We start from the raw sequence: 22,522 nt of genomic DNA on the forward strand, positions 1-22,522 counted from the left end.
GAAGCTCTTCATATTTTTCACACCTTTTCAGGCTCTTCATTTTTTTTCAACACCACTTCATGCTCCTGCTATTTTTCAGACTGTTTCATGCTCATCTCATTTTTGAAACCTTTTGAAGCTCTTCATATTTTTCACACCTTTTGAGCTCTTCATATATTTCACACGTTTTCAGGCTCTTCATGTTTTTCAACACCGCTTCACACTCCTCCTATTTTTCAGACCGCTTCATGCTCCTCATATTTTTGACACGTTTTGAAGCTCTTCATATTTTTGACACCTTTTCAGGCTCTTCATGTTTTTCAACACCGTTTCATGCTCCTCCTATTTTTCAGACCGTTTAATGCTCCTCATGTATTTCACAGCTTTTCAAGCTCTGTATAATTTTCACACCTTTTCAGGCTCTTCATTTTTTTCAACACCACTTCATTCTCCTCCTATTTTTCAGACTGTTTCACGCTCATCTCATTTTTGACACCTTTTGAAGCTCTTCATATTTTTCACACCTTTTCAGGCTCTTCATATTTTTCACACGTTTTAGGGTCTTCTTGTTGTTCAACACCACTTCACGCTCCTCCTATTTTTCAGACCGATTCATGCTCCTCATATTTTTGACATGTTTTGAAGCTCTGCATATTTTTCACACCTTTTGAAGCTCTTCATATTTTCACACCTTTTCACTCTCTTCATGTTTTGGAATATCACTTCATGCACCTCCTATATTTCAGAACGTTTCATGCTCCTCATATTTTTGACACCTTTTGAAGCTCTTCATAATTTTAACACCTTTTCAGGCTCTTCTCGTTTTTCAACACTGCTTCATGCTCCTTCTATTTTTCAGACCGTTTCATGCTCCTCATATTTTTGACACCTTTTGAAGCTCTTCATATTTTTCACAACTTTTCAGGCTCTTCATGTTTTTCATATCACTTCATGCTATTCCTATTTTTGAGACCGTTTCATGCTCCTCATTTTTTTGACACCTTTTGAAGCTCTTCATATTTTTCACACCTTTTCAGGCTCTTCATGTTTTTCAACACCACTTCATGCTCCTCCTATTTTTCAGACAGTTTCATGCTCCTCATATTTTTGACACCTTTTGAAGCTCTTCATATTTTTCACACCTTTTCAGGCTCTTCATGTTTTTCAACACCACTTAATGCACCTCCTATATTTCAGACCGTTTCATGCTCATCTCATTTCTGACATCTTTTGAAGCTCTTCATACGTTTCACACCTTTTGAAGCTCTTCATATTTTTCACACCTTTTCAGGCTCTTCATGTTTTTCAACACCGCTTCATGCTCTTCCTATTTTTCAGATCGTTTCAGCCTCCTCATATTTTTGACACCTTTTAAAGCTCATCATGTATTTCACACCTTTTCAGGTTCTTCATTTTTTTCAACATCGCTTCATCCTTCTCCTATTTTTCAGACCGTTTCATGGTCTTCTCCTTTTTGAACACCTTTTGAAGCTCTTCATATTTTTCACACCTTTTGAAGCTCTTCATATTTTTCACACCTTTTCAGGCTCTTCATGTTTTGCAACACCGCTTCATGCTCCGCCTATTTTTCAGACCGTTTCATGCTACTCATGTATTTCACACTTTTTGAAGCTCTTCATATTTTTCATACCTTTTAGGCTCTTCATGTTTTTGAACACCGTTTCATGCTCTTCCTATTTTTCAGACCGTTTCATGTTCCTCCTATTTTTCAGACAGTTCCATGCTCATCTCATTTTTGACACCTTTTGAAGCTCTTCATATTTTTCACACCTTTTGATGCTGCCAGTTTTATTTAAGACTTTACATATCTGAATAATCAGTTAAAAAGCAAATGTTCATTTTTAGAGTTGCACAAAAGGAAAATAATTTGGAAAGTGATGGCTGGCTTATGATGTGGGGCCAATTTCCATAAGTTAAATAAAAAATCTAAGTTTTAGAACCTGGGGCTCTAAAAATAGCACTTGTAATTAGTACTGTTCTTCACATTCATAGTTTAAGGAAGTCACTACATTTTATTTCTTGATGTTATAGATTTAACAACATATTGGTAGCAACTTGTAACTTCTCACATGGATTAGACATCAAGAGACCAGTTTATGTATATAAACTTAAACACTGAAAATGAATATATTCAGCTATTATGGAACTTATCGCAAATACAAACTTGTTAACAACTTTCCAAAAGGCACAAAAGACAGTGTTAATAAAGAGTGGTCTTTTGCATCATTTTCAAAAATTCTTCCTTGTTTATTTCTCCATCCCCATCATGATCAGCCTCATCAAGCATTTCCTGAAGTTCATCATCTGTTAAATTTTCCCCTAGCTCCTTAGCAACCCTCTTGATATTGTTCAATGATATTCTTCCTGTATCATCATCATCAAATAGTTTGAAGCCTTCAATATTTCTTCTTTTTCATCCTTTTCACTCATTTTTACACTCATTATGGCAAAAAATTCTTCAAAATTAATGGTGCAAATTCATTCTTTGTCAGCTTCAGCTATCATCTTTTTAATTTCTTCTTTCTTTGGCTCAAATCCTAAGGCCCACATTGCTATCATGTCTCCAACCGGCGCCCCCGGCCGGGACCTCCCAGCTTTACCCGCCAGCCTGAAGCTCTTCATATTTTTGACACGTTTTCAGGCTCTTCATGTTTTTCAACACCACTTCATGCTCCTCCTATTTTTCAGACAGTTTCATGCTCCTCATATTTTTGACACCTTTTGAAGCTCTTCATATTTTTCACACCTTTTCAGGCTCTTCATGTTTTTCAACACCACTTAATGCACCTCCTATATTTCAGACCGTTTCATGCTCATCTCATTTCTGACATCTTTTGAAACTCTTCATACGTTTCACACCTTTTGAAGCTCTTCATATTTTTCACACCTTTTCAGGCTCTTCATGTTTTTCAACAGCGCTTCATGCTCCTCCTATTTTTCAGACCGTTTCATGCTAATCTCGTATTTGACACCTTCTGAAGCTCTTCATATTTTTCACACCTTTTGAAGCTCTTCATATATTTGACACTTTTTCACGCTTTTCATGTTTTTCAACACCGTTTCATGCTCCTCCTATTTTTCAGACCGTTTCATGCTCCTCATATTTTGACACCTTTTGTAGCTCTTCATATTTTTCACACCTTTTCAGGCTCTTCATGTTTTTGAACACAGCTTCATGCTCCTCCTATTTTTCAGACGGTTTCATGCTCCTCATATTTTTGACACCTTTTGAAGCTCTTCATATTTTTCACACCTTTTCATGGTCTTCATGTTTTTCAACAACACTTCATGCTCCTCCTATTTTTCAGAACATTTCATGCTCATCTCGTATTTGACACCTTTTGAAGCTCTTCATATTTTTCACACCTTTTGAAGCTCTTCATATTTTTGACACTTTTTCAGGCTTTTCATGTTTTTCAACACCGTTTCATGCTCCTCCTATTTTTCAGACCGTTTCATGCTCCTCATATTTTTGACACCTTTTGAAGCTCTTCATTATTTTCACACCTTTTCAGGCTCTTCATGTTTTGCACTTGTTTTCAGGCTCTTCATGTTTTTGAACACCGTTTCATGCTCCTCATATTTTGACACCTTTTGAAACTCTTCATATTTTTCACACCTTTTCAGGCTCTTCATGTTTTTCAACACCACTTCTTGCTCCTCCTATTTTTCAGACCGTTTAATGCTCCTCATGTATTTCACATCTTTTCAAGCTCTTCATATTTTTCACACTTTTTCAGGCTCTTCATGTTTTTCAACACCCTTTCATGCTCCTCCTATTTTTCAGACCGTTTCATGCTCATCCCATTTTTGACACCTTTTGAAGCTCTTCATGTGTTTCACACCTTTTCAGGCTCTTCATATTTTTCAACACCGCTTCATGCTCCTCCTATTTTTCACACCGTTTAATGCTCCTCATGTATTTCACATTTTTTCAAGCTCTTCATATTATTCACACCTTTTCAGGCTCTTCATGTTTTTGAACACCGTTTCATGCTACTCCTATTTTTCAGACCGTTTCATGCTCCTCAGATTTTTCACACCTTTTGAAGCTCTTCATATTTTCACACCTTTTGAAGCTCTTCATATTTTTCACAGGTTTTCAGGCTCTTCATGTTTTTCAACACTGCTTCATGCTCCTCCTATTTGTCAAATTGTTTCATGCTCCTCATATTTTTGACACGTTTTGAGTCTCTTCATATTTTTCACACCTTTTCAGGCTCTTCATTTTTTTCAACACCACTTCATTCTCCTCCTATTTTTCAGACTGTTTCACGCTCATCTCATTTTTGACACCTTTTGAAGCTCTTCATATTTTTCACACCTTTTGAGGCTCTTCTTATTTTTCACACGTTTTAGGGTCTTCTTGTTGTTCAACACCACTTCATGCTCCTCCTATTTTTCAGACCGTTCATGCTCCTCATATTTTTCACACCTTTTGAAGCTCTTCATATTTTTCCCACCTTTTGAAGCTCTTCATATTTTTCAAACTTTTTCAGGCTCTTCATGTTTTTCAACACCACTTCATTCTCCTCCTGTTTTTCAGACCGTTTCATGCTCATCTTATTTATGACACCATTGAAGCTCTTCATATTTTTCACACGTTTTGAAACTCTTCATATTTTTCACACGTTATCAGGCTCTTCATGTTTTTCAACACCGATTCATGATCCTCCTACTTTTCAGACCGTTCATCCTCCTCATATTTTTGAACATTTTGAAGCTCTTCATATTTTTCACACCTTTTCAGGCTCTTCATGTTTTTCAAGACCGCTTCATGCTCTTCCTAATTTTCAGACCGTTGATGCTCCTCTTATTTTTGACACCTTTTGAAGCTCTTCATTTTTTTTAACACATTTTCAGGCTCTTCATGTTTTTCAACACCGCTTCATGCTCCTCCTATTTTTCAGACCGTTTCATGGTCCTCATATTTTTGACACCTTTTGAAGCTCTTCATATTTTTCACACGTTTTCATGGTCATCATGTTTTTCAACAGCACTTCATGCTCCTCCTATTTTTCAGACCGTTTCATGCTCATCTCGTATTTGACATCTTTTGAAGCTCTTCATATTTTTCACACCTTTTGAAGCTCTTCATATTTTTGACACTTTTTCAGGCTTTTCATGTTTTTCAACACCGTTTCATGCTCCTCCTATTTTTCAGACCGTTTCATGCTCCTCATATTTTGACACCTTTTGAAGCTCTTCATTATTTTCACACCTTTTCAGGCTCTTTATGTTTTGCACTTGTTTTCAGGCTCTTCATGTTTTTGAACACCGTTTCATGCTCCTCATATTTTGACACCTTTTGAAACTCTTCATATTTTTCACACCTTTTCAGGCTCTTCATGTTTTTCAACACCACTTCTTGCTCCTCCTATTTTTCAGACCGTTTAATGCTCCTCATGTATTTCACATCTTTTCAATCTCTTCATATTTTTCACACTTTTTCAGGCTCTTCATGTTTTTCAACACCCTTTCATGCTCCTCCTATTTTTCAGACCGTTTCATGCTCATCCCATTTTTGACACCTTTTGAAGCTCTTCATGTATTTCACACCTTTTCAGGCTCTTCATATTTTTCAACACCGCTTCATGCTCCTCCTATTTTTCAGACCGTTTAATGCTCCTCATGTATTTCACATTTTTTCAAGCTCTTCATATTATTCACACCTTTTCAGGCTCTTCATGTTTTTGAACACCGTTTCATGCTACTCCTATTTTTCAGACCGTTTCATGCTCCTCATATTTTTCACACCTTTTGAAGCTCTTCATATTTTCACACCTTTTGAAGCTCTTCATATTTTTCACAGATTTTCAGGCTCTTCATGTTTTTCAACACTGCTTCATGCTCCTCCTATTTGTCAAACCGTTTCATGCTCCTCATATTTTTGACACGTTTTGAGTCTGTTCATATTTTTCACACCTTTTCAGGCTCTTTGTGTATTTTAATACCGCGTCATGCTCCTCCTTTATTTCAGACCATTTCATGCTTCTCATATTTTTGACAACTTTTGAAGATCTTCATATTTTTCACACCTTTTCAGTCTTTTCAACACCGTTTCATGCTTCTCCTATTTTTCAAACCGTTTCAGGCTCCTCATAATTTTGACACCTTTTGAAGCTCTTCATGTTTTTCACACATTTTCAGGCTCTCCATGTTTTCAACACAGGTTAATGCTAATCCTATTTTTTAGACCGTTTCATGCTCCTCATATTTTTGACACCTTTAAAGCTCATCTTATTTTTCACATCGTTTCAGGCTCTTCATGTTTTTCAACACAGTATCATGCTCCTCCGTTTTTTTTCAGACCGTTTCATGCTACTCATGTATTTCACACTTTTTGAAGTTATTCATATTTTTACAACTTTTCATGCTCTTCATGTTTTTCAACACCGTATCATGCTCCTCCTATTTTTCAGAACGTTTCATGCTCCTCATATTTTTGACACGTTTTGAGTCTCTTCATATATTTCACACCTTTTCAGGCTCTTCATATTTTTCAACACCACTTCATGGACCTCCTATTTTTCAGACCGTTTCATGCTCTTCATATTTTTGACACCTTTTGAAGCTCTTCATATTTTTCACACCATTTGAGAGTCTACATGTTTTTGAACACAGCTTCATGCTCCTCCTATTTTTCAGACGGTTTCATGCTCCTCATATTTTTGACACCTTTTGAAGCTCTTCATATTTTTAACACATTTTCAGGCTCTTCATGTTTCTGAACACCGTTTCATGCTCCTCCGTTTTTTCAGACCGTTTCCTGCTCCTCATATTTTTGACACGTTTTGAAGCTCTTCATATTTTTCACACCTTTTCAGGCTCTTCATGTTTTCCAACACCGTTTCATGCTCATCCTACTTTTCAGACCGTTTCATGCTCGTCATATTTATGACACCTTTTGAAGCTCTTCATATTTTTCACACCTTTTCAGGCTCTTCATGTTTTCCAACACCGTTTCATGCTCCTCCTACTTTTCAGACCGTTTCATGCTCGTCATATTTATGACACCTTTTGAAGCTCTTCATATTGTTCACACCTTTTCAGACTCTTCATGTTTTTCAACACCGCTTCAAGCTCCTCGTATTTTTGAGACCGTTTCATGCTCCTCATATTTTTCACACCTTTTGAAGCTCTTCATATTTTTCACACCTTTTCAGGCTCTTCATGTTCTCCAACACCGTTTCATGCTCCTCCTACTTTTCAGACCGTTTCATGCTCGTCATATTTATGACACTTTTTGAAGCTCTTCATATTTTTCACACCTTTTCCGGCTCTTTATGTGTTTGAACAACGCTTCATGCTCCTCCTATTTTTCAGACCGTTTCATGCTCCTCATATTTTTGACACCTTTTGAAGCTCTTCATATTTTTCACACCTTTTGAAGATCTTCATATTTTTGACACTTTTTCAGGCTTTTCATGTTTTTCAACACCGTTTCATGCTCCTCCTATTTTTCAGACCGTTTAATGCTCCTCATGTATTTCACACCTTTTCAAGCTCTTCTTATTATTCACACCTTTTCAGTCTCTTCATGTTTTTGAACACTGTTTCATGCTACTCCTATTTTTCAGACCGTTCATGCTCCTCATATTTTTCACAGCTTTTGAAGCTCTTCATATTTTTCACACCTTTTCTGCCTCTTCATGTATTTCAACACCACTTCATGCTCCTCCTATTTTTCCGACCGCTTCATGCTCCTCATATTTTTCACACCTTTTGAAGCTCTTCATATTTTTCCCACCTTTTGAAGCTCTTCATATTTTTCACACCTTTTCAGGCTCTTCATGTTTTTCAACACCACTTCATTCTCCTCCTGTTTTTCAGACCGTTTCATGCTCATCTTATTTATGACACCTTTGAAGCTCTTCATATTTTTCACACGTTTTGAAACTCTTCATATTTTTCACACGTTATCAGGCTCTTCATGTTTTTCAACACCGATTCATGATCCTCCTACTTTTCAGACCGTTCATCCTCCTCATATTTTTGAACATTTTGAAGCTCTTCATATTTTTCACACCTTTTCAGGCTCTGCATGTTTTTCAAGACCGCTTCATTCTCTTCCTAATTTTCAGACCATTGATGCTCCTCTTATTTTTGACACCATTTGAAGCTCTTCATTTTTTTAACACATTTTCAGGCTCTTCATGTTTTTCAACACCGCTTCATGCTCCTCCTATTTTTCAGACCGTTTCATGCTATTCATGTATTTCACACTTTTTGAAGCTCTTCATATTTTTTATACCTTTTAGGCTCTTCATGTTTTTGAACACCGTTTCAAGCTCTTCCTATTTTTCAGACCGTTTCATGCTCCTCATATTTTTGACAACTTTTGAAGCTCGTCATATTGTTCACACCTTTTCAGGCTCTTCATGTTTTTCAACACCGCTTCATGCTCCTCCTATTTTTCACACCGTTTCATGCTCCTCATATTTTTGACACGTTTGGATGCTCTTCATATTTTTCACATGTTTTAAGGCTCTTCATGTCTTTCAACACCGCTTCATGCTCCTCCTATTTTTCAGACCGTTTCATGCTATTCATGTATTTCACACTTTTTGAAGCTCTTCATATTTTTCGTACCTTTTAGGCTCTTCATGTTTTTGAACACCGTTTCAAGCTCTTCCTATTTTTCAGACCGTTTCATGCTCCTCATATTTTTGACACCTTTTGAAGCTCTTCATATTGTTCACACCTTTTCAGGCTCTTCATGTTTTTCAACACCGCTTCATGCTCCTCCTATTTTTCACACCGTTTCATGCTCCTCATATTTTTGACACCTTTAGAAGCTCTTCATATTTTTCACACCTTTTCAAGCTCTTCATGTTTTTGAACACCGTTTCATGCTCCTCCTATTTTTCAGACCGTTTCATGCTCATCTAATTTTTCACAACTTTTGAAGGTCTTCATGTTTTTCACACCTTTTCAGGCTCTTCATGTTTGTGAACACTGTTTCATGCTCCTCCTATTTTTCAGACCGTTTCATGCTTCTCATATTTTTGACACCTTTAGAAGCTCTTCATATTTTTCACATCTTTTGAATCTCTTAATATTTTTCACACCTTTTCAGGCTCTTCATGATTTCCAACACCGCTTCATGATCCTCCTATTTTTCAGACCATTACATGCTCATCTTATTTTTGACAACTTTTGAAGTCTTCATATTTTTCAAACCTTTTGAAGCTCTTCATATTTTTTACGTTTTTGAAGCTATTCTTATTTTTCACACTTTTTCCAGCTCTTCATGTTTTTCAGCACCGCTTCATGCTCCTGCTATTTTTCAGAACGTTTCATACTACTCATATTTTTGACACTTTTTGAGGCTGTTCATATTTTACACACCTTTTCAGGCCCTTCATATTTTTGAACACCATTTCATGCTCCTCCTATTTTTCAGACCGTTTAATGCTCCTCATTTATTTGACACCTTTTGAAGCTCTTCAAATTTTTCACACCTCTTCAGGCTCTTCATGTTTTTGAACACCGCTTCATGCTTCTCCTATTTTTCAGACCGTTTCATGCTCATCTCTTTTTTGACCTCTTCTGAAGCTCTTCATATTTTTGACACCTTTTGAAGCTCTTCATATTTTTCACACCTTTTCAGGCTCTTCATGTTTTTCAACACCACTTCATGCTCCTCCTATTTTTCAGTCCGATTCATGCACATCTCATTTTTGTCACCTTTTGAAGCTCTTCATATTTTTCACACCTTTTGAAGCTCTTCATATTTTACACACGTTTTCAGGTTCTTCATGTTTTTCACCACCGCTTCATGCTCTTCCTATTTTTCAGACCGTTTCATGCTCCTCATATTTTTGACACCTTTTGAAGCTCTTCATGTATTTCACACCTTTTCAGGCTCTTCATTTTTTTTAACAGCACTTCTTGCTCCTCCTATTTTTCAGTCCGTTTCATGCACATCTCATTTTTGAACACCACTTCATGCTCCTCCTATTTTTCAGAGAGTTTCATGCTCCTCATGTATTTCACACCTTTTGAAGCTTTTCATATTTTGCACACCTTTTCAGGCTCTTCATGATTTTCAACACCACTTCATGCTTCTCCTATTTTTCAGACCGTTTCATGCTCCTTATATTTTTGACACCTTTAGAAGCTCTTCATATTTTTCACACCATTTCAGGCTCTTCATGTTTTTGAACACCGCTTCATGCTCCTCATATTTTTCAGACCGTTTCCTGCTCCTCATATTTTTGACACCTTTTGAAGCTCTTCATATTTTTCACACCTTTTCAGGCTCTTCATGTTTTTCAACACCGCTGCATGCTCCTCCTATTTTTCAGACCGTTTCATGCTCCTCATATATTTGACACGTTTTGAAGCTCTTCATATTTTTCACACCTTTTCAGGCTCTTCATTTTTTTTCAACACCACTTCATACTCCTGTCATTTTTCAGACTGTTTCATGCTCATCTCATTTTTGAAACCTTTTGAAGCTCTTCATATTTTTCACACCTTTTGAGCTCTCCATGTATTTCACACCTTTTCAGGCTCTTCATGTTTTTCAACACCGCTTCACACACCTCCTATTTTTCAGACCGATTCATGCTCCTCATATTTTTGACACTTTTTGAAGCTCTTCATATTTTTCACACCTTTCAGGCTCTTCATGTTTTTCAACACCGCTTCATGATCCTCCTATTTTTCAGACCGTTTCATGTTCCTCATATATTTGACACCTTTTGAAGCTCTGCATATTTTTCACACCTTTTCAGGCTCTTCATGTTTTTCAACACCGCTTCATGCTCCTCATATTTTTCAGACCGTTTAATGCTCCTCATGTATTTCACATCTTTTCAAGCTCTGCATATTTTTCACACCTTTTCAGGCTCTTCATGTTTTTCTACACCACTTCATGATCCTCTATTTTTCAGACCGTTTCATGTTCCTCATATATTTGACACCTTTTGAAGCTCTGCATATTTTTCACACCTTTTCAAGTTCTTCATGTTTTTCAACACCGTTTCATGCTCCTCCTATTTTTTAGACCGTTTAATGCTCCTCATGTATTTCACATCTTTTCAAGCTCTGTATAATTTTCACACCTTTTCAGGCTCTTCATTTTTTTCAACACCACTTCATTCTCCTCCTATTTTTCAGACTGTTTCACGCTCATCTCATTTTTGACACCTTTTGAAGCTCTTCATATTTTTCACACCTTTTGAGGCTCTTCATGTTTTTCACACGTTTTAGGGTCTTCTTGTTTTTCAACACCACTTCACGCTCCTCCTATTTTTCAGACCGATTCATGCTCCTCATATTTTTGACACGTTTTGAAGCTCTGCATAATTTTCACACCTTTTCAGGCTCTTCATGTTTTTCTACACAACTTAATGCACCTCCTATATTTCAGACCGTTTCATGCTCATCTCATTTCTGACACCTTTTGAAGCTCTTCATATTTTTCACACCTTTTAAGGCTCTTCATGTTTTTCAACACCGCTTCATGCTCCTCCTATTTTTCAGACCGTTTCATCCTCCTCATATTTTGACACCTTTTAAAGCTCATCATGTATTTCAACCTTTTCAGGTTCTTCATTTTTTTCAACAACGCTTCATCCTTCTCCTATTTTTCAGACCGTTTCATGGTCATCTCCTTTTTGAACACCTTTTGAAGCTCTTCATATTTTTCACACCCTTTGAAGCTCTTCATATTTTTCACACCTTTTCAGGCTCTTCATGTTTTGCAACACCACTTCATGCTCCTCATATTTTTCAGACCGTTTCATGCTCCTCATATTTTTGACACCTTTTGAAGCTCTTCATATTTTGCACACCTTTTCAGGTTCTTCATTTTTTCAACACCGCTTCATGCTCCTCCTATGTTTCAGACCGTTTCATGCTACTCATGTATTTCACACTTTTTGAAGCTCTTCATATTTTTCATACCTTTTAGGCTCTTCATGTTTTTGAACACCGTTTCATGCTCTTCCTATTTTTCGGACCGTTTCATGCTCCTCATATTTTTGACAACTTTTGAAGCTCTTCATATTGTTCACACCTTTTCAGGCTCTTCATGTTTTTCAACACCGTTTCATGCTCCTCCTATTTTTCAGACCGTTTAATGCTCCTCATGTATTTCACAGCTTTTCAAGCTCTGTATAATTTTCACACCTTTTCAGGCTCTTCATTTTTTTCAACACCACTTCATTCTCCTCCTATTTTTCAGACTGTTTCACGCTCATCTCATTTTTGACACCTTTTGAAGCTCTTCATATTTTTCACACCTTTTGAGGCTCTTCATATTTTTCACACGTTTTAGGGTCTTCTTGTTGTTCAACACCACTTCATGCTCCTCCAATTTTTCAGACCGTTCATGCTCCTCATATTTTTCACACCTTTTGAAGCTCTTCATATTTTTCCCACCTTTTGAAGCTCTTCATATTTTTCACACCTTTTCAGGCTCTTCATGTTTTTCAACACCACTTCATTCTCCTCCTGTTTTTCAGACCGTTTCATGCTCATCTTATTTATGACACCATTGAAGCTCTTCATATTTTTCACACGTTTTGAAACTCTTCATATTTTTCACACGTTATCAGGCTCTTCATGTTTTTCAACACCGATTCACGATCCTCCTACTTTTCAGACCGTTCATCCTCCTCATATTTTTGAACATTTTGAAGCTCTTCATATTTTTCACACCTTTTCAGGCTCTTCATGTTTTTCAAGACCGCTTCATGCTCTTCCTAATTTTCAGACCGTTGATGTTCCTCTTATTTTTGACACCTTTTGAATCTCTTCATTTTTTTTAACACATTTTCAGGCTCTTCATGTTTTTCAACACCGCTTCATGCTCCTCCTCTTTTTCAGACCGTTTCATGCTCCTCATATTTTTGACACATTTTGAAGCTCTTCATATTTTTCACACGTTTTCATGGTCATCATGTTTTTCAACAGCACTTCATGGTCCTCCTATTTTTCAGACCGTTTCATGCTCATCTCGTATTTGACACCTTTTGAAGCTCTTCATATTTTTCACACCTTTTGAAGCTCTTCATATTTTTGACACTTTTTCAGGCTTTTCATGTTTTTCAACACCGTTTCATGCTCCTCCTATTTTTCAGACCGTTTCATGCTCCTCATATTTTTGACACCTTTTGAAGCTCTTCATTATTTTCACACCTTTTCAGGCTCTTCATTTTTTGCACTTGTTTTCAGGCTCTTCATGTTTTTGAACACCGTTTCATGCTCCTCATATTTTGACACCTTTTGAAACTCTTCATATTTTTCACACCTTTTCAGGCTCTTCATGTTTTTCAACACCACTTCTTGCTCCTCCTATTTTTCAGACCGTTTAATGCTCCTCATGTATTTCACATCTTTTCAAGCTCTTCATATTTTTCACACTTTTTCAGGCTCTTCATGTTTTTCAACACCCTTTCATGCTCCTCCTATTTTTCAGACCGTTTCATGCTCATCCCATTTTTGACACCTTTTGAAGCTCTTCATGTATTTCACACCTTTTCAGGCTCTTCATATTTTTCAACACCGCTTCATGCTCCTCCTATTTTTCAGACCTTTTAATGCTCCTCATGTATTTCACATTTTTTCAAGCTCTTCATATTATTCACACCTTTTCAGGCTCTTCATGTTTTTGAACACCGTTTCATGCTACTCCTATTTTTCAGACCGTTTCATGCTCCTCATATTTTTCACAGCTTTTGAAGCTCTTCATATTTTAAAAACCTTTTGAAGCTCTTCATATTTTTCACAGGTTTTCAGGCTCTTCATGTTTTTCAACACTGCTTCATGCTCCTCCTATTTGTCAAACCGTTTCATGCTCCTCATATTTTTGACACGTTTTGAGTCTCTTCATATTTTTCACACCTTTTCAGGCTCTTTGTGTATTTTAATACCGCGTCATGCTCCTCCTTTATTTCAGACCATTTCATGCTTCTCATATTTTTGACAACTTTTGAAGATCTTCATATTTTTCACACCTTTTCAGTCTTTTCAACACCGTTTCATGCTTCTCCTATTTTTCAAACCGTTTCAGGCTCCTCATAATTTTGACACCTTTTGAAGCTCTTCATGTTTTTCACACATTTTCAGGCTCTCCATGTTTTCAACACAGGTTAATGCTAATCCTATTTTTTAGACCGTTTCATGCTCCTCATATTTTTGACACCTTTAAAGCTCATCTTATTTTTCACATCGTTTCAGGCTCTTCATGTTTTTCAACACAGTATCATGCTCCTCCGTTTTTTTTCAGACCGTTTCATGCTACTCATGTATTTCACACTTTTTGAAGTTATTCATATTTTTACAACTTTTCATGCTCTTCATGTTTTTCAACACCGTATCATGCTCCTCCTATTTTTCAGAACGTTTCATGCTCCTCATATTTTTGACACGTTTTGAGTCTCTTCATATATTTCACACCTTTTCAGGCTCTTCATATTTTTCAACACCACTTCATGGACCTCCTATTTTTCAGACCGTTTCATGCTCTTCATATTTTTGACACCTTTTGAAGCTCTTCATATTTTTCACACCTTTTCAGAGTCTACATGTTTTTGAACACAGCTTCATGCTCCTCCTATTTTTCAGACGGTTTCATGCTCCTCATATTTTTGACACCTTTTGAAGCTCTTCATATTTTTAACACATTTTCAGGCTCTTCATGTTTCTGAACACCGTTTCATGCTCCTCCGTTTTTTCAGACCGTTTCCTGCTCCTCATATTTTTGACACGTTTTGAAGCTCTTCATATTTTTCACACCTTTTCAGGCTCTTCATGTTTTCCAACACCGTTTCATGCTCATCCTACTTTTCAGACCGTTTCATGCTCGTCATATTTATGACACCTTTTGAAGCTCTTCATATTTTTCACACCTTTTCAGGCTCTTCATGTTTTCCAACACCGTTTCATGCTCCTCCTACTTTTCAGACCGTTTCATGCTCGTCTTTTTTATGACACCTTTTGAAGCTCTTCATATTTTTCACACCTTTTCAGACTCTTCATGTTTTTCAACACCGCTTCAAGCTCCTCGTATTTTTGAGACCGTTTCATGCTCCTCATATTTTTGACACCTTTTGAAGCTCTTCATATTTTTCACACCTTTTCAGGCTCTTCATGTTCTCCAACACCGTTTCATGCTCCTCCTACTTTTCAGACCGTTTCATGCTCGTCATATTTATGACACTTTTTGAAGCTCTTCATATTTTTCACACCTTTTCCGGCTCTTTATGTGTTTGAACAACGCTTCATGCTCCTCCTATTTTTCAGACCGTTTCATGCTCCTCATATTTTTGACACCTTTTGAAGCTCTTCATATTTTTCACACCTTTTGAAGATCTTCATATTTTTGACACTTTTTCAGGCTTTTCATGTTTTTCAACAACGTTTCATGCTCCTCCTATTTTTCAGACCATTTAATGCTCCTCATGTATTTCACACCTTTTCAAGCTCTTCTTATTATTCACACCTTTTCAGTCTCTTCATGTTTTTGAACACTGTTTCATGCTACTCCTATTTTTCAGACCGTTCATGCTCCTCATATTTTTCACAGCTTTTGAAGCTCTTCATATTTTTCACACCTTTTCAGCCTCTTCATGTATTTCAACACCACTTCATGCTCCTCCTATTTTTCCGACCGCTTCATGCTCCTCATATTTTTCACACCTTTTGAAGCTCTTCATATTTTTCCCACCTTTTGAAGCTCTTCATATTTTTCACACCTTTTCAGGCTCTTCATGTTTTTCAACACCACTTCATTCTCCTCCTGTTTTTCAGACCGTTTCATGCTCATCTTATTTATGACACCTTTGAAGCTCTTCATATTTTTCACACGTTTTGAAACTCTTCATATTTTTCACACGTTATCAGGCTCTTCATGTTTTTCAACACCGATTCATGATCCTCCTACTTTTCAGACCGTTCATCCTCCTCATATTTTTGAACATTTTGAAGCTCTTCATATTTTTCACACCTTTTCAGGCTCTGCATGTTTTTCAAGACCGCTTCATTCTCTTCCTAATTTTCAGACCATTGATGCTCCTCTTATTTTTGACACCATTTGAAGCTCTTCATTTTTTTAACACATTTTCAGGCTCTTCATGTTTTTCAACACCGCTTCATGCTCCTCCTATTTTTCAGACCGTTTCATGCTATTCATGTATTTCACACTTTTTGAAGCTCTTCATATTTTTTATACCATTTAGGCTCTTCATGTTTTTGAACACCGTTTCAAGCTCTTCCTATTTTTCAGACCGTTTCATGCTCCTCATATTTTTGACAACTTTTGAAGCTCGTCATATTGTTCACACCTTTTCAGGCTCTTCATGTTTTTCAACACCGCTTCATGCTCCTCCTATTTTTCACACCGTTTCATGCTCCTCATATTTTTGACACGTTTGGATGCTCTTCATATTTTTCACATGTTTTAAGTCTCTTCATGTCTTTCAACACCGCTTCATGCTCCTCCTATTTTTCAGACCGTTTCATGCTATTCATGTATTTCACACTTTTTGAAGCTCTTCATATTTTTCGTACCTTTTAGGCTCTTCATGTTTTTGAACACCGTTTCAAGCTCTTCCTATTTTTCAGACCGTTTCATGCTCCTCATATTTTTGACACCTTTTGAAGCTCTTCATATTTTTAACACATTTTCAGGCTCTTCATGTTTCTGAACACCGTTTCATGCTCCTCCGTTTTTTCAGACCGTTTCCTGCTCCTCATATTTTTGACACGTTTTGAAGCTCTTCATATTTTTCACACCTTTTCAGGCTCTTCATGTTTTCCAACACCGTTTCATGCTCATCCTACTTTTCAGACCGTTTCATGCTCGTCATATTTATGACACCTTTTGAAGCTCTTCATATTTTTCACACCTTTTCAGGCTCTTCATGTTTTCCAACACCGTTTCATGCTCCTCCTACTTTTCAGACCGTTTCATGCTCGTCTTTTTTATGACACCTTTTGAAGCTCTTCATATTTTTCACACCTTTTCAGACTCTTCATGTTTTTCAACACCGCTTCAAGCTCCTCGTATTTTTGAGACCGTTTCATGCTCCTCATATTTTTGACACCTTTTGAAGCTCTTCATATTTTTCACACCTTTTCAGGCTCTTCATGTTCTCCAACACCGTTTCATGCTCCTCCAACTTTTCAGACCGTTTCATGCTCGTCATATTTATGACACTTTTTGAAGCTCTTCATATTTTTCACACCTTTTCCGGCTCTTTATGTGTTTGAACAACGCTTCATGCTCCTCCTATTTTTCAGACCGTTTCATGCTCCTCATATTTTTGACATCTTTTGAAGCTCTTCATATTTTTCACACCTTTTGAAGATCTTCATATTTTTGACACTTTTTCAGGCTTTTCATGTTTTTCAACAACGTTTCATGCTCCTCCTATTTTTCAGACCATTTAATGCTCCTCATGTATTTCACACCTTTTCAAGCTCTTCTTATTATTCACACCTTTTCAGTCTCTTCATGTTTTTGAACACTGTTTCATGCTACTCCTATTTTTCAGACCGTTCATGCTCCTCATATTTTTCACAGCTTTTGAAGCTCTTCATATTTTTCACACCTTTTCAGGCTCTTCATGTTTTCCAACACCGTTTCATGCTCCTCCTACTTTTCAGACCGTTTCATGCTCATCTTTTTTATGACACCTTTTGAAGCTCTTCATATTTTTCACACCTTTTCAGACTCTTCATGTTTTTCAACACCGCTTCAAGCTCCTCGTATTTTTGAGACCGTTTCATGCTCCTCATATTTTTGACACCTTTTGAAGCTCTTCATATTTTTCACACCTTTTCAGGCTCTTCATGTTCTCCAACACCGTTTCATGCTCCTCCTACTTTTCAGACCGTTTCATGCTCGTCATATTTATGACACTTTTTGAAGCTCTTCATATTTTTCACACCTTTTCCGGCTCTTTATGTGTTTGAACAACGCTTCATGCTCCTCCTATTTTTCAGACCGTTTCATGCTCCTCATATTTTTGACACCTTTTGAAGCTCTTCATATTTTTCACACCTTTTGAAGATCTTCATATTTTTGACACTTTTTCAGGCTTTTCATGTTTTTCAACAACGTTTCATGCTCCTCCTATTTTTCAGACCATTTAATGCTCCTCATGTATTTCACACCTTTTCAAGCTCTTCTTATTATTCACACCTTTTCAGTCTCTTCATGTTTTTGAACACTGTTTCATGCTACTCCTATTTTTCAGACCGTTCATGCTCCTCATATTTTTCACAGCTTTTGAAGCTCTTCATATTTTTCACACCTTTTCAGCCTCTTCATGTATTTCAACACCACTTCATGCTCCTCCTATTTTTCCGACCGCTTCATGCTCCTCATATTTTTCACACCTTTTGAAGCTCTTCATATTTTTCCCACCTTTTGAAGCTCTTCATATTTTTCACACCTTTTCAGGCTCTTCATGTTTTTCAACACCACTTCATTCTCCTCCTGTTTTTCAGACCGTTTCATGCTCATCTTATTTATGACACCTTTGAAGCTCTTCATATTTTTCACACGTTTTGAAACTCTTCATATTTTTCACACGTTATCAGGCTCTTCATGTTTTTCAACACCGATTCATGATCCTCCTACTTTTCAGACCGTTCATCCTCCTCATATTTTTGAACATTTTGAAGCTCTTCATATTTTTCACACCTTTTCAGGCTCTGCATGTTTTTCAAGACCGCTTCATTCTCTTCCTAATTTTCAGACCATTGATGCTCCTCTTATTTTTGACACCATTTGAAGCTCTTCATTTTTTTAACACATTTTCAGGCTCTTCATGTTTTTCAACACCGTTTCAAGCTCTTCCTATTTTTCAGACCGTTTCATGCTCCTCATATTTTTGACAACTTTTGAAGCTCGTCATATTGTTCACACCTTTTCAGGCTCTTCATGTTTTTCAACACCGCTTCATGCTTCTCCTAATTTTCACACCGTTTCATGCTCCTCATATTTTTGACACGTTTGGATGCTCTTCATATTTTTCACATGTTTTAAGTCTCTTCATGTCTTTCAACACCGCTTCATGCTCCTCCTATTTTTCAGACCGTTTCATGCTATTCATGTATTTCACACTTTTTGAAGCTCTTCATATTTTTCGTACCTTTTAGGCTCTTCATGTTTTTGAACACCGTTTCAAGCTCTTCCTATTTTTCAGACCGTTTCATGCTCCTCATATTTTTGACACCTTTTGAAGCTCTTCATATTGTTCACACCTTTTCAGGCTCTTCATGTTTTTCAACACCGCTTCATGCTCCTCCTATTTTTCACACCGTTTCATGCTCCTCATATTTTTGACACCTTTAGAAGCTCTTCATATTTTTCACACCTTTTGAAGCTCTTCATATATTTCACAACTTGAAGGTCTTCATGTTTTTCACACCTTTTCAAGCTCTTCATGTTTTTGAACACCGTTTCATGCTCCTCCTATTTTTCAGACCGTTTCATGCTCATCTAATTTTTCACAACTTTTGAAGGTCTTCATGTTTTTCACACCTTTTCAGGCTCTTCATGTTTGTGAACACTGTTTCATGCTCCTCCTATTTTTCAGACCGTTTCATGCTCATCTAATTTTTCACACCTTTGAAGGTCTTCATGTTTTTCACACCTTTTCAGGCTCTTCATGTTTGTGAACACTGTTTCATGCTCCTCCTATTTTTCAGATCGTTTCATGCTTCTCATATTTTTGACACCTTTAGAAGCTCTTCATATTTTTCACATCTTTTGAATCTCTTAATATTTTTCACACCTTTTCAGGCTCTTCATTTTTTTTCAACACCACTTCATACTCCTGCTATTTTTCAGACTGTTTCATGCTCATCTCATTTTTGAAACCTTTTGAAGCTCTTCATATTTTTCACATCTTTTGAGCTCTTCATGTATTTCACACGTTTTCAGGCTCTTCATGTTTTTCAACAGCGCTTCACACACCTCCTATTTTTCAGACCGATTCATGCTCCTCATATTTTTGACACTTTTTGAAGCTCTTCATATTTTTCACACCTTTCAGGCTCTTCATGTTTTTCAACACCGCTTCATGATCCTCCTATTTTTCAGACCGTTTCATGTTCCTCATATATTTGACACCTTTTGAAGCTCTGCATATTTTTCACACCTTTTCAGGCTCTTCATGTTTTTCAACACCGCTTCATGCTCCTCATATTTTTCAGACCGTTTAATGCTCCTCATGTATTTCACATCTTTTCAAGCTCTGCATATTTTTCACACTTTTTCAGGCTCTTCATGTTTTTCTACACCACTTCATGATCCTCTATTTTTCAGACCGTTTCATGTTCCTCATATATTTGACACCTTTTGAAGCTCTGCATATTTTTCACACCTTTTCAAGTTCTTCATGTTTTTCAACACCGTTTCATGCTCCTCCTATTTTTTAGACCGTTTAATGCTCCTCATGTATTTCACATCTTTTCAAGCTCTGTATAATTTTCACACCTTTTCAGGCTCTTCATTTTTTTCAACACCACTTCATTCTCCTCCTATTTTTCAGACTGTTTCACGCTCATCTCATTTTTGACACCTTTTGAAGCTCTTCATATTTGTCACACCTTTTGAGGCTGTTCATGTTTTTAACACGTTTTAGGGTCTTCTTGTTGTTCAACACCACTTCACGCTCCTCCTATTTTTCAGACCGATTCATGCTCCTCATATTTTTGACACGTTTTGAAGCTCTGCATAATTTTCACACCTTTTCAGGCTCTTCATGTTTTTCAACACCACTTAATGCACCTCCTATATTTCAGACCGTTTCATGCTCATCTCATTTCTGACACCTTTTGAAGCTCTTCATATTTTTCACACCTTTTAAGGCTCTTCATGTTTTTCAACACCGCTTCATGCTCCTCCTATTTTTCAGACCGTTTCATCCTCCTCATATTTTGACACCTTTTAAAGCTCATCATGTATTTCACACCTTTTCAGGTTCTTCATTTTTTTCAACAACGCTTCATCCTTCTCCTATTTTTCAGACCGTTTCATGGTCATCTCCTTTTTGAACACCTTTTGAAGCTCTTCATATTTTTCACACCTTTTGAAGCTCTTCATATTTTTCACACCTTTTCAGGCTCTTCATGTTTTGCAACACCACTTCATGCTCCTCATATTTTTCAGACCGTTTCATGCTCCTCATATTTTTGACACCTTTTGAAGCTCTTCATAATTTGCACACCTTTTCAGGTTCTTCATTTTTTCAACACCGCTTCATGCTCCTCCTATGTTTCAGACCGTTTCATGCTACTCATGTATTTCACACTTTTTGAAGCTCTTCATGTTTTTCATACCTTTTAGGCTCTTCATGTTTTTGAACACCGTTTCAAGCTCTTCCTATTTTTCGGACCGTTGCATGCTCCTCATATTTTTGACAACTTTTGAAGCTCTTCATATTGTTCACACCTTTTCAGGCTCTTCATGTTTTTCAACACCGTTTCATGCTCCTCCTGTTTTTCAGACCGTTTAATGCTCCTCATGTATTTCACAGCTTTTCAAGCTCTGTATAATTTTCACACCTTTTCAGGCTCTTCATTTTTTTCAACACCACTTCATTCTCCTCCTATTTTTCAGACTGTTTCACGCTCATCTCATTTTTGACACCTTTTGAAGCTCTTCATATTTTTCACACCTTTTGAGGCTCTTCATATTTTTCACACGTTTTAGGGTCTTCTTGTTGTTCAACACCACTTCATGCTCCTCCTATTTTTACGACCGCTTCATGCTCCTCATATTTTTCACACCTTTTGAAGCTCTTCATATTTTTCCCACCTTTTGAAGCTCTTCATATTTTTCACACCTTTTCAGGCTCTTCATGTTTTTCAACACCACTTCATTCTCCTCCTGTTTTTCAGACCGTTTCATGCTCATCTTATTTATGACACCATTGAAGCTCTTCATATTTTTCACACGTTTTGAAACTCTTCATATTTTTCACACGTTATCAGGCTCTTCATGTTTTTCAACACCGATTCATGATCCTCCTACTTTTCAGACCGTTCATTCTCCTCATATTTTTGAACATTTTGAAGCTCTTCATATTTTTCACACCTTTTCAGGCTCTGCATGTTTTTCAAGACCGCTTCATTCTCTTCCTAATTTTCAGACCATTGATGCTCCTCTTATTTTTGACACCATTTGAAGCTCTTCATTTTTTTAACACATTTTCAGGCTCTTCATGTTTTTCAACACCGCTTCATGCTCCTCCTATTTTTCAGACCGTTTCATGCTATTCATGTATTTCACACTTTTTGAAGCTCTTCATATTTTTTATACCTTTTAGGCTCTTCATGTTTTTGAACACCGTTTCAAGCTCTTCCTATTTTTCAGACCGTTTCATGCTCCTCATATTTTTGACAACTTTTGAAGCTCGTCATATGTTCACACCTTTTCAGGCTCTTCATGTTTTTCAACACCGCTTCATGCTCCTCCTATTTTTCACACCGTTTCATGCTCCTCATATTTTTGACACGTTTGGATGCTCTTCATATTTTTCACATGTTTTAA

Source organism: Dama dama, chromosome 11, assembly GCF_033118175.1.
Source record: "Dama dama isolate Ldn47 chromosome 11, ASM3311817v1, whole genome shotgun sequence".
Classification (NCBI taxonomy): domain Eukaryota; kingdom Metazoa; phylum Chordata; class Mammalia; order Artiodactyla; family Cervidae; genus Dama; species Dama dama.